This window comes from Lepidochelys kempii, chromosome 2 (assembly GCF_965140265.1).
Source record: "Lepidochelys kempii isolate rLepKem1 chromosome 2, rLepKem1.hap2, whole genome shotgun sequence".
Taxonomy (NCBI): domain Eukaryota; kingdom Metazoa; phylum Chordata; order Testudines; family Cheloniidae; genus Lepidochelys; species Lepidochelys kempii.
In genome coordinates, this window is record NC_133257.1 from 148,212,356 (window position 1) to 148,225,755 (window position 13,400).

The window sequence follows — 13,400 nt, forward strand, 5'->3', positions numbered from 1 at the left end:
AGAGCCCTTACTGTCGCTTTGGATCATAAGGAATAAGTCGACTGCCAAATGTGCCGTGCTGGCGAGACTCTTCAGCATACTCCTCAGCAGTTTGGGCTCCATTCCCACAGACTGAAAGGGAAGACAGAGCGTGCAGTACAAAAAACATTGAAAGATGTCACCAAATGTGTACAGAAGCACAGGGATTGCTGGGATGCTAACCGATGCATCATGGGGCATTGGGACAGGACCCAGAATGCCTTGCACCCCCTGCCCACAAGCCATAGCACCAGAATGGGAAGAGGTGCTCTGTGGGATAGCTGCCCATAATGCATCGCTCCCAATGCCGCTGCAAGTGCCGCAAATGCCAGTGCGCTTGCAGCTGTCTGTGTGGACAGACTGCAGCACTTTCCCTACTGCGCTCTCTGAAGGTGAGTTTAACTCAAAGTGCTCTACATCTGCAAGTGTAGCCATGCCCTTAGATGGTAATTAATTGTCCTTTTTGAGAAAAAGTGAGTTGACATGGGCAGGAGCTGCTGTTGCTGTTAAAGTCTGATTCCATTTCCTAGAAGACACAGACACAGACACACACACACACACACACACGGAGAGAGAGAAGAAAAGCAAAGACAAAAGCAGCTTCTGTATCTGGTGTTGACTTTCACTTGCAACCTCACTGCTGGAGAAATACAGGCATGGCACATGGTTTTATTAGCCACTTTGAGACCTGGAAAACTTGTACCAGCATCAGTCTGTTTAGGGCATTGCTTTTAGTTGCCTTTCTGGTCACAGGATTACAACAGTGTTGCAAGAAAATACTCAATGTAGCTGGCTAAGCCACAGGAAAAAAGAAAGGGATAGGAAAGAGAAGAAATTAGTTGAGGAAGGGAAAACACACACCTGGGAGGAGGGTGACAAAGTTGCATCCCAGGTGCTATTCACGATTTAGCCTTAGCCAATGGAGGTGGCAGTGTCATATGTATTTCGCTCTCTGGTCCTTTCTGGGCAGGGCATTTCTCAGGATTAGGATGAAGATGGTCCAGGGTCCCAGAAAATGCTGGGAGTGGCAGCCATGATGGTGAAGCTCTCTCCTTCCCCTTCTTTCAGTCAGCCAGTGTTGTAGCCATTGTGACAGAGCTCCTTCTCTGCCTCAGTGAGTTTCATGCTTCCACTTCCTCTCTACCTCCGAATTTCCCAACGCCCCTGGGCTTGCTGTCCATACCTTGCCTTCTGGCCTCCCTGCTGGGGGAGCAGGAGGGGAGCCTCTTAGTCTCTGGTAGCCCCTCCGGGTGTGGTGGCAACAAGCCAGGCACTCATTTCAGTCTTTCCGCTCCGGCTGTTCACCCTGTTGGGTAGGGTTTCCCCTGCCCTTCGCCTCTGTACCTGTGGGGTTTTCCTTCTGGTGCTTGTCAGTGTCTTCACTGCTCAGCTTTCCAGTTGCGTGCTTTCCTCCCAAAATGTCGATCACATGCTCCTATCTGGCTGGAGAGGAGGCATTTAACAGGTTCTGGCAAGCCCCAATTAATCTAGAGTAACCTCTGATCAGTTACCAAGGGAAAAGGGACCTGCTTATCCTGGGGCTAATATACCTGCCTTCCACCACAAATCGTATAAATCTTTCATCTTTTACTAGAGATTTCCATAGAGAGGAACATTTCTGAGTTTCTACCCAATTTTTTGAGGCTTCACCACTCTCCTCTAGCCATGTGGCCTGACCCTGTCGCACCAGCTTTGCCTCCCACAATCTCTTTATGAGGGCCTTAAAGTGCAACTTTTGTCAAAAAAGCAAACAGAATGTTAGGAACCATTAGAAAAGGGATAGATAATAGGACAGAAAATATCACAATGCCACTATATAAATCCATGGTATGCCCACACCTTGGATACTGTGTGCAGTTCTGGTCACTCTGTCTCAAAAAAGATCTATTAGAATTGGAAAAGGTACAGAGAAGGGCAACAAAAATGATTACAAGTATTGAATAGCTTCGAAGTGAGGAGAGGTTAAAAAGACTGGGAATTTTCAATTTGGAAAAGAGATGACTGGGGGGGATATGATAGAGGTCTATAAAATCATGAATGGTGTGAAAGAAGTGTTATTTACTCCTTCACATAACAAAAGAACCGGGGGTCACCCAAGGAAATTAATAGGTGGCAGCAGGTTTAAAACAAATAAAAGGAAGTACTTCTTTACCCAACACACAGTCAACTTGTGGAACTCATTGCCAGGGGATGTTGTGAAGGCCAAAAGAATTAGATAAATTGATGGAGGATAGGTCCATCAATGACTATTAGCCAAGATGGTCAGGGATTCAAGCCCATGCTCTGGGTGTCCCTAGCCTCTGACTGCCAGAAGCTGTGAGTGGATGAGAGGAGATGGATGACTTGTTAATTGCCTGTTCTGTTCATTCCCTCTGAAGCACCTGGCATTGGCCATTGTTGGAAGACAGGATACTGGGCTAGATGGACCATTCATCTCATCCAGTATGGTCGTGCTTATGAGTTATGGGCAGAATAGCACAGCCTCTTATTATTTTGCTTGTCAGTTGCGCCTAATTTCCGACACACTAATTTTGGTTAATTGATTTCTGGTCCCACATTTCTCCTGTTTATTGTGTATAATCTTAGTACAATCCTTGAATGATAGCAGTAGCCCTGCCCATTGGCACTCGGGGCATAACACACAGAAGTCTCACACCTCTGAATGGACACCAGCCAGTAGAACTGCATAGCCATTCTGTCAAGTGTCATTTCTCTCCCCAGGTGGCCCCCATGTGGTATTACCTGGGCCAGCTGGAGCACCTGCTTTTGGAACTTTCTTGGCTCTTAGCAGCAGCATTCTATCCTCCCCAATCTTGGAATCCCTCATGGCCTGATATGCCTTTTCTCAACCAGCTCAAAATGGGACCACTGTTTCAATAACTGAGAGTCTAGTACTGTGTTCATAGAATATCAGGGTTGGAAGGGACCTCAGGAGGTCATCTCAGTCTAACCACCTGCTCAAAGCAAGACCAATCCCCAATTTTTGCCCTAGGTCCCTAAATGGCCCCCTCAAGGATTGAACTCACAAACCTGGGTTTAGCAGGACAATGCTCAAATCACTGAGCTATCCCTCCCCCAGGCGAGCTGTTCTAAAACCTGACCCCCAGTTTGGTTACTGAGGGGTGGAGTCAGACCCTTACTGTTCTGATTAGGCCCTGGTGTATGGTCATTCATTTGTAAGGAGGTCCTTCACCCAGGACTTCATCCTCCTCTCAAGCACTATCCTCATGGTGTCCTTTCCTAGCCACCACAACTATCTCCTGCCTTCCAGGGTATTTTGGCCTTTGCCTCCATTAAGGATATGCCACCCTGTCTCAGAACAACCTCCATTTTCTCTCCAGGATGACTGGATAGGCCAAATCTTTGGCCACTCTGGCCTGCACCATCTTGGAGTGGTTTTGCACAGTCAACCTCACCTCTCTCATTGAGTAGGGTCATATGTCTCTGTGGATACACTGGAGGTATATTGTACCTCTGTGCTTTCCTGCCCACCCCACCAGTTGTTCCCTGACCAGGGTCTTGTTTCAGCCAGAGTCTATCAGACTTTGTACAGTTACTCCATCCACCTGTATGGGAATGAACATTTTCCCTGGGCCTCTCTTCTGAGCCTGACTGTCTGCTGTCGATGCTTGCTTGTAATTACAGTCCATGAACTGGTAGTCATGCTGGAAATGGCCATGTTGCCCACAGCTGAAGCAAGCCCTTGTAGTTGAATGTTAATCCATTAATTCTCCTGAGGGGATAACATTGCCCCACTAGGCTTGGATCTCTCCTATGAGGCTGAGGGTGGGCTTCTGGACCAGTCTCAGTGTGAATGTACTCCCCTTACAGGGGTTTGATGCCCCAGTTCCTCAGGATCCCTCCAGGTGGATTCAGAGATTGGTAGTGCATGGGCCCCAGGGGTACACTGGTCCAACCTTTGGTGTTTTTGCTTCAGGCTCGAGGGACATCAGATAGTTCTCCATCAGGGCAACAGCCTCTGCGAGAGTTTTGGGTTGGTGCCTCATCACTTATTCATGCCCCCCCCATGGGGAGGATCTGCATGAAGTTCTCCCATGATGACCTTCTCTGGCACCTGAACACCTGTGCAGCTCTCTGGCTGGAGCCATCTCCAGCAATGTTCTTTCAGACTTGAGGTGATGGCCCAGGGCCAAGCACCAAGCAAGAATTTCTTATGGCAGGACCATTGCTGGTAGGTTTCAGGAGAGGTGTTCTAGGCATCTAGGATGGCTGTCTTGACTTGGATGTAGTCCTGGCTGGCCATCCTGTCAAGGTCTCAATACATGACCTGGGCCAGGCCTATCAATTAGGGGGCCAATAGTGCCCAGCTTTCCATGACCATTGAACTTCCGTGTTGACCCTCTTGAATGTGATGGGGGTCATCTGCGGACCCCTTCTTAGCTTCACCAGGATGGATGGCTTTAGGATGGAACCTCCCACTCATGTGGTGAGACTTGCTGCTACAGGTGGTTGTAGGAGCATTATTATCTGCTGGATGAGCCACGACTGCTGCTTCTGCTGCTGCAATACTATTTCTTTAATCAGCTACTGTTGTTGCTGCTGTTGATGCTCTGCCTGCCATTGATGCTGGGAAGCAACCTGCTGCAGGGGTTGGTTCTGGAGCTGCTGTTGCTGGTTTTCCAGGACTCACATCAGCAACTTCTCAAAATCTTTTTTCCCCTTCTCTCTCTCTTTGTTCTCTGGCTTACTTTCATACCTGGGATTCTAAGATGCCCGCATTCTTTACCACTTTTGATTAGGTGGTTGGAGGGCTGGGTAGCCTAGTGATTAGTACACCTGACCTCTGGCCCCTTGGCTGTCTGTCAGGGTAGTAGAGATGCCTGAATCATGACCATAAATTGGGAATCTTTTGGCCTTCACCAGCATCTGGGAAACAACCCTTAAGGGGAAGTGGTAGGGGGACCCAGGCCCTCCCTCTCCCAGCCCATGTCCTGTGGGAAGCAACACTGGCAGGGTCCTCTGTGCTGACAGTCTAAGTCCGCTGCCCTGGGATACTTCCTACCTATGTGCTCCTTCAGTTTGGGGCATAGCCTCTATAGTCCAAACACTCACTCATTTGAAAAAGAATGCAAATGAACAGAGCCCTACAGGACCTACTGGTTCTCAAAGTGAATGGGGGTTGGAGAAAGCACTGCCTATGAGCCTTACCTGCTCTGTGGTCTCATCTTCTGTCTGTAGAAGGATTAATCTTTCCTGCAGCCCGACCACTACCCTTTGCCTTTCCTTTTAACCTATTCCTCCAGTTGGACTATGCTCTGCACGCCCAGAGGGGCCCAGGTAGCCCTGCCCAGTATTGACTTTTAACCCCTTCAAGTTCAGTATGGGGTATATACCCCACCATAGAAGGTATGGACAAATGATCAAGTTGCAACCCTACAAATGTCATTGATGGGCACCAGACCCAAGAAACAGCTTAGAATGTGTAGAATGTGCTGAAACTCTTCCTGGTGGAGGAACTTCAGTGATATCATAGCACAGTAAAATACAGGAAGAGATCTAGGGGGATATCCTCTGTGAGGAGGCAGCCTGCCTTTTAATTCTGTCAGTGAAGGAGATGAACAATTGATGGGATGTTATCAAGTGGTTAGTCCTGTCCAGGTAAAAACCTAATGCCCGGTGGATGTCACACATATAGAATCTGTCCTCATCTTTGTCAGAGTGAGGCTTCAGAAAAAGTTTGATAAGCATATAGACTGATTTAGGTGAAAATCTGTCACCACTGTAGTGAGAAATGTAGTATGTGAATGTAGTAGACTGTTCTTATAAAACACCATATATGAGAGGTTAGAACTAAAGCCTGCAATTCTGCCACTTTTTTGGCAGAAGTAATCGCCACCAGAAATGCTTCTTTTATCAAGAGATGAGAAAGTGAGCACATAGCCACAGATTCAAGAGTGGGGCCCACCAGAGCCAGCAGAACCAAATTTATATTCCATGAAGTTGTGGGATCTCTTAAAGCTGGGAAGAGTCTGCCTAACCCTTTAAAATCTAATCATGATAGGTTGGAAAAAAAAAAAACAAGGACTGAACAAGGGTAGTACAACTATAGTGAGAAGCTGCATTCACTGTGAAGGTAGGCCTACATCAAGGATCAGTAGGGGAGAGGCTTTATGGAACATGCTTTTCACCAATGACATTATGGTGTGCCATGAAGATAAATACATACTGGAAAATGACCTAGAACTATGGAGGTCTGCATTAGAGAAAAATGGTTTACTAATCAGCCAACAAGAAACACACAACACATGTGATACTTCATTGAGAGAAATAACAAGAAGCGAGTAAAACTAGATCATGTAGAGTTAATGTCTCTGCAACAATTTAAATATCTCAGTTCAATACTGAGTCATGATGTGGATGGTAGAAGCTGCAGAAAGAGTGCTTGGATAAATGGAGGAGGTTGACAGGAATTCTCTATGGTAAGAAAATGTCAAGTAAACTGAAGAGCAAAGTGTATAAGACCATAATTAAGCCAGCCATGATGTGTGGGTCAGAATGATGGCCAATGAAGAAAAAGTACTTCATACTGGTAAAATGAAAATGCTCATGTGGACCATGGGTAAGGCAAGAGCTGATAGGCTATGCAATGAAATGGTATGAGCCATTATGTAGGTAGCCCTTATCTGGGAAAAGCTGAGGGAGTATTGACTGAGATGACTGGATCACGTGAGATGACAAGATACGGGATACATTGGCCGGAGAGTAAAATAGCTAATAGTCATGGGGAAAAGACCATGAGGAAGACCTAGAAAGAGGTGGTTTGAGACACTGAAGGAGAACATGAAGAATGTAGGTGTCAGCTTGCAAGGTGCACTTGTCAAATATGCTTGGAGATTAACAACAAGAGCTGTTCACACACTTGATATGACAAGTCAAAAGCATAGAAGAAGAGGTAATCCAGAATAAACGGTGTGGAAATCTGTGAAGGAGGTGTCCTTTTCTTCTAGAACCATGCAGAATAATCTTCTCCATTTCATTAAAGTAAATATATCTGGTGGATGGCTTTCTGCTATTTAAAAGAATGCTTTGAACCATTAGGGAACACTTCACTTCCTGAGAAGATAGCCGCTGAGCATCCATAACAGATGTAGGATGAGGGTCAGGATGTGTCATCTGGTCATAGGTCTGTGATGCTATGTTCAAAACCTGAAGCAGAGATATGGGATCCCAAATGAAAAGATTTAAAAGGTCCAAGAACCAACACTGATGATGAGGCCAGGCTGGTGTTATCAGAATTAGCATGGTGTGAGCCTGTCTGAGTTTGCATGAACTTCTTCAAACCAGAAGAATGGTGGAGAAAGCATATAGAAGTTTGGTCTTCCAGTGCAGTAGAAAGGTCTCTGATATGCATCCTGGGCTGTGATCTTCTTTGGAACATGCTTCCTTTTGTCAAGTAGACAAGACGTCTATTTCTTCCATTCTCTGGATCTGAAAAATATACCTTACTATGTACATTCTGAGAGACCATTCATGATCTCTGCTGAATGTTGAGATGGTCTGACACAGTTCTGAACCCCTGGGAAGTGAGAAGCCTTGAGTATGATCAAATTCTTTGCAAAGAAACTATGGTGGTCCTTTGCCTGTTGACAGAGCGTTGTTGTGATAATAGAACCTACAAATTCTGGACCGTCTCCCTCAGATGAGAGAAGAACAGGATTCCAGAGCAACTAGCATGGTGTGATGCATTATCCCGCTCAGAAAGAAGTTGAAGATCCTGGGGAGATTTGCAAGGGAAAAACCTGCATAACCAAGAGCAGGCTTATTGTAAGGAGGCCCATCTGCATGAGTTCCAGCAAGGAGACTGAGCATTGCTTCTGCTGCCAGTGTCGGAATCCAAGCTATTCACCTGATGACAGTGTCATTTTGAGGTATTGAGACATGTTGGGGAGGATGATTATAAGATCTGGCAACCTGCAAAGGAGAAGCAGACTATTGGACTATGAGTCTCAAACCCAGGACCACAAGTTGTCTCATAAGAGCTGGTAAGCTCCAACCTGCTACCCACTAACAGTTGCTAAGGCAGAAGCGGAACCCCTAGAGACTACTCCAGTCCTGGAACCTGATTGACAGAAGGCTGGGGCAGTCCTGTTTGGTCCACAGCTTCTATATAAACCTAGTACAGGAATAGGAATTTGTCCATGCAATTGGGATCCACCTTGCTCTGGGCTGAGTGCCTTGGGGCTCTGTTCCTACTCCCCTGGCTTGACTTTCTGGTAGCCTGACTCTGCTCTCAAGGTTGTCTCCTGCTTCTGGTTTCCTGGTAACCTGACCCTGCCTGCCTTCCAACACTCGACTCTCAGTTTGCCCTCTGACCTCCTGGTATCAGACTTGGCTTGACTCCTTGTTTGACCACTAGATCAGACCGCCCACATCCTGATCCTGACACAGACCAAAGTATATCACATCAACTTACTGAATGCGTGGAAGGGCCAGGAGGGTCTCCTTATCACTCCACTACCCCCCAGCCCCAAACTCAGCCCTCAGACTTCTGTGCTGCAAAATCATAACCTTGCACTTGTAGGGAAACATCTGTGGCCTGAGTGAGATCAGAAAATTTGTTAGCTGGTTGCCTCATTCCCAGAGGTATTCTTGGCAATGCCTGGGCAAATACATCTGGTGTTCCAGCATATTGACACTGCACCCAGATGGAGGTGTGCAAGAGCCCGCATCCTCTTCCAAATAAGATGTGGGAGACAGTGAACCAGGTGCTCTAGTCCATGTTAGATGTAGGGGAGGTAGAAGAGTTGCACGGCAAGTGAAGAAGCCCAATTATGCTCATGTTCAAACAGGATGGATCAAGCTGGTTCTGCATCAGTTTCGACAAGGTGAATGCAATTTTGTAATTTAATGCATGCCAAGGCCAACGAACTACTAGAAAGACTGGGGGTGGCCACTCTCAACAAAGGAGTGTCCTTGATGCCCAAATCTAAACAGAAGACTGTCTTCTCCACTCCATTCAGGTTATACCAGTTTGAAAACCAGGGCTCCATGGAGCTTCTGCCAACTGCCAGCAGTCAATTAATAGAGTGTTGTAGCTCTATGGGTCATACGCAACTGTCTACAATGATATCATCATATATAACGATGAGTGGGATGGCCATATAAGGCACATTACTGCAATCCTACAGGCTCCTACGGAGACAGGGTTGATGGCCAGACCAACCAAGTGCTGCCTGGCCACCCAGGAAGTCACCTACCTAAAGTATACAATGGGAGGGGGACAGTCACAACCCCTGGTGGACAAAGTCCAAACTTTAGTGGACTGCCCTGTCCCTTCCATCAAACAACAAGTTTGCCATTTCGTGGGATTAGGGGGGTACTATGGGTGATTCATTCCAAACGTCACTACCATTGGTGCCCCTTTAAAGGATTCTACAACCCAAAAATCCATTGGATGAAAAACTGCAACAAGCCATTCAGAACACTGAAAGACCAGTTGAGCCAGGAACTGGTGCTGTTCCACCCAGAATTCACAAAGCCATTTATTGTACAAACCAGTGTATCCAACATTGTGCTTGGAGCAGTGTTGTCTCAAGAATTTGGAAGAAGAGAACATCCCATCTTCTTTCTCAATAAAAAGTTTTTTTCCCAGGGGAGGTGCCATACTAGTCATTGAGAAGGAGGCCCTGCAATGAAATGGGCTGTTGATGCACTGCAATATTATTTATGGGGGTAGTCCTTCCACCTAGTTACTGACCATGTGCCACTCTAGTGGCTGAACTCTATGAAAGATCACAACCTGTGCCTGGAATAATAGGGCAGAGCTACCCTAACTCTCCCTCAGTTCCTTCTCACCAGAATCCAGTAAATTAGACTCCTATGTAGAGGGGAAGGAGGGTGAGTTGTGGAATGGACATGAGCAACGCATCTCAAAGAACAATAGTTACAGAACAGGTGTCAAGGTTCCTTCCCCACTCTGAACTCTAGGGTACAGATGAAAGACCCCCTAAACTTATTCTTACCAGCTTAGGTTAAAAACTTATCAAGGTACAAACTTTGCCTTGTCCTTGAACCCTATGCTGCCACCCCCAAGCGTGTTAAACAAAGAACAGGGAAAGAGCCCACTTGCAGATGTCTTCCCCCCCAAATATCCCCCCAAGCCCTACACCCTTCTTTCCTGGGGAAGGCTTGATAAAAATCCTCACCAATTTGCATAGGTAAACACAGACCCAAACCCTTGGATCTTAAGAACAATGAAAAAGCAATCAGGATCTTAAAAGAAGAATTTTATTTAAAGAAAAAGTAAAAGAATCACCTCTGTAAAATCAGGATGGTAAATGACTTACAGGGTAATCAGACTGAAAACATAGAGAATCCCTTTAGGCAAAACCTTAAGTTACAAAAAAACACAAAACCAGGAATATACATTCCATTCAGCACAGCTTATTTACCAGCCATTTAACAAAAGAAAATCTAATGCATTTCTAGCTAGATTATTTACTAACTTTTTACAGGAGTTCTGAAGAGCATTCCTGATCTGTTCCCGGCAAAAGCATCACACAGACAGACAGACCCATTGTCCGTCCCCCCCCTCCAGCTTTGAAAGTATCTTGTCTCCTTATTGGTCATTTTGGTCAGGTGCCAGCGAGGTTATCTTAGCTTCTTAACCCTTACAGGTGAAAGGGTTTTGCCTCTGGCCAGGAGGGATTTTATAGTTCTGTATACAGAAAGGTGGTTACCTTTCCCTTTATATTTATGACACCCCACAAATCACAGATAGGGTGGAACACTGGCTGGGATCTCTTCCTGGACCGCTAAGAGAAAACAGAGTTAATAAGACACATGCACCTCTAAATATACTACCAAGTATATAAAGACTAACAATATTTTCCACATCTCAAGGACAATTTTAACCAGTTGATTCTGGGAAACTTTCATGGGAGAGTGCATCAGCCACTTTGTTAAAAGTTCCTGACATGTGTTGTATGTCAAAATCAAAATCTTGGAGAGCTAAACTCCACCGAATAAGTTTTTTGTTATTTCCTGTGGCAGTATGAAGCCACTGTAGCGCAGCATGGTTGGTTTGCAGGTGGAAACGCTGTCCCCAAACGTATGGGCGTAGCTTTTCCAGAGCGTAGACAATGATGTAACATTCTTTTTCACTGACTGACCAGTTGCTTTCCCTCTCAGACAGCTTCTTGCTGAGAAACACTGCAGGATGGAATTCTTGATCCGGTCCTTCCTTCATTAAAACTGCTCCCACACCACACTCAGACACATCTGTGGTTGCTAGGAACGGTTTGTCAAAGTCTGGGGCCCTTAACACAGGGTCAGACATGAGTGTTGCTTTAAGCTGGTTAAAGGCCTAAGAGGGTTTAGACCTGTTTCTTTGACTTTGGGACAGGCCACTTTTGGATAGCATCCACTTTGGCCTGTAGGGGGTTGATAGTTCCTTGACCCACCTGGTGTCCAAGGTAAGTCACTCTGTTTAGGCCTATTTGACACTTCTTAGCCTTAACAGTTAGTCCTGCCTCCCTTATGCTCTCGAAGACTTTTTGTAGATGTTCCAGGTGTTCCGCCCAGGAATCCGAAAATATGGCCACATCGTCAAGGTAGGCGACTGCATAGTCTCCCAATCCTGCTAGGAGACCATCTACAAGTCTTTGGAAGATGGTGGGTGCATTCTGCAGCCCGAAAGGGAGTACATTAAATTCATACATCCCGATATCTGTGGTGAAGGCTGACCTTCCCTTGGCAGATTCATCTAGCGGTACCTGCCAGTACCCCTTGGTTAAGTCCAAGGTAGAGATGAACTGGGCCCATCCCAGTTTCTCCAGTAGTTCTTCTGTGTGTGGCATTGGATAGTTGTCTGGGCGAGTTACAGCATTTAGCTTACGGTAGTCCATGCAAAAATGTATCTCCCCATCGGGTTTGGGAACTAGAACCACTGGAGATGCCCATGCATTGCCACAGGGACGGATTACCCCCATCTGTAGCATATCCTGGATCTCCCATTCTATAGCAGTTTTAGCCTGAGGGAGACACCTGGTAAGTTTGGACTTTAATTGGGTGAGCATTACCTGTGTCAATAGAGTCGTATGCCCATTCAGTCAGTCTTGGGGTGGCTGAGAACGTCGGCGCATAGCTAGTGCACAGCTCCTGGATGTGCTGTCGCTGCATATGCCCAAGGGTCGGGGAGAGGTTCACCTCTTCCATGCCACCATCACTTTTCCCTTCGTAGTAGACACCATAGAATCGTAGAATCATAGAATATCAGGGTTGGAAGGGACCTCAGGAGGTCATCTAGTCCAACCCCCTGCTCAAAAGCAGGACCCATCCCCAATTAAATCATCCCAGCCAGGGCTTTGTCAAGCCTGACCTTAAAAACTTCTAAGGAAGGAGATTCCACCACCTCCCTAGGCAACGCATTCTAGTGTTTCACCACCCTCCTAATGAAAAAGTTTTTCCTAATATCCAACCTAAACCTCCCCCACTGCAACTTGAGACCATTACTCCTTGTCCTGTCCTCTTCCACTACTGAGAATAGTCTAGAACCATCCTCTCTGGAACTACCTCTCAGGTAGTTGAAAGTAGCTATCAAATCTCCCCTCATTCTTCTCTTCTGCAGACTAAACAATCCCAGTTTCCTCAGCCTCTCCTCATGAGTCATGTGTTCCAGACCCCTAATCATTTTTGTTGCCCTTCGCAGGACTCTCTCCAATTTATCCGCATCCTTCTTGTAGTGTGGGGCCCAAAACTGGACACAGTACTCCAGATGAGGCCTCACCAATGTCGAATAGAGGGGAACGATCACGTCCCTCGATCTGCTCGCTATGCCCCTACTTATACATCCCAAAATGCCATTGGCCTTCTTGGCAACAAGGGCACACTGCTGGCTCATATCCAGCTTCTCGTCCACTGTCACCCCTAGGTCCTTTTCCGCAGAACTGCTGCCTAGCCATTCGGTCCCTAGTCTGTAGCGGTGCATTGGGTTCTTCTGTCCTAAGTACAGGACCCTGCACTTATCCTTATTGAACCTCATCAGATTTCTTTTGGCCCAATCCTCCAATTTGTCTAGGTCCCTCTGTATCCTGTCCCTGCCCTCCAGCGTATCTACCACTCCTCCCAGTTTAGTATCATCCGCAAATTTGCTGAGAGTGCAATCCACACCATCCTCCAGATCATTTATGAAGATATTGAACAAAACCGGCCCCAGGACCGACCCCTGGGGCACTCCACTTGATGCCAGCTGCCAACTAGACATGGAGCCATTGATCACTACCCGTTGAGTCCGACAATCTAGCCAACTTTCTACCCACCTTATAGTGCATTCATCCAGCCCATACTTCCTTAACTTGCTGACAAGAATACTGTGGGAGACCATGTCAAAAGCTTTGCTAAAGTCAAGATACAATACATCC

At 46.4% G+C, this 13,400-nt stretch overlaps 1 non-coding gene across 1 annotated transcript; it reads left to right on the forward strand.

Moving 5' to 3' along the window:
- Nucleotides 1–1,564: 1,564 nt before the first annotated feature.
- LOC140907980 (U5 spliceosomal RNA) lies at nucleotides 1,565–1,683 on the forward strand. The gene has a single exon (XR_012157691.1). It is a non-coding gene; the product is annotated as a U5 spliceosomal RNA (small nuclear RNA).
- The last annotated feature ends 11,717 nt before the right edge of the window (nucleotides 1,684–13,400 follow it).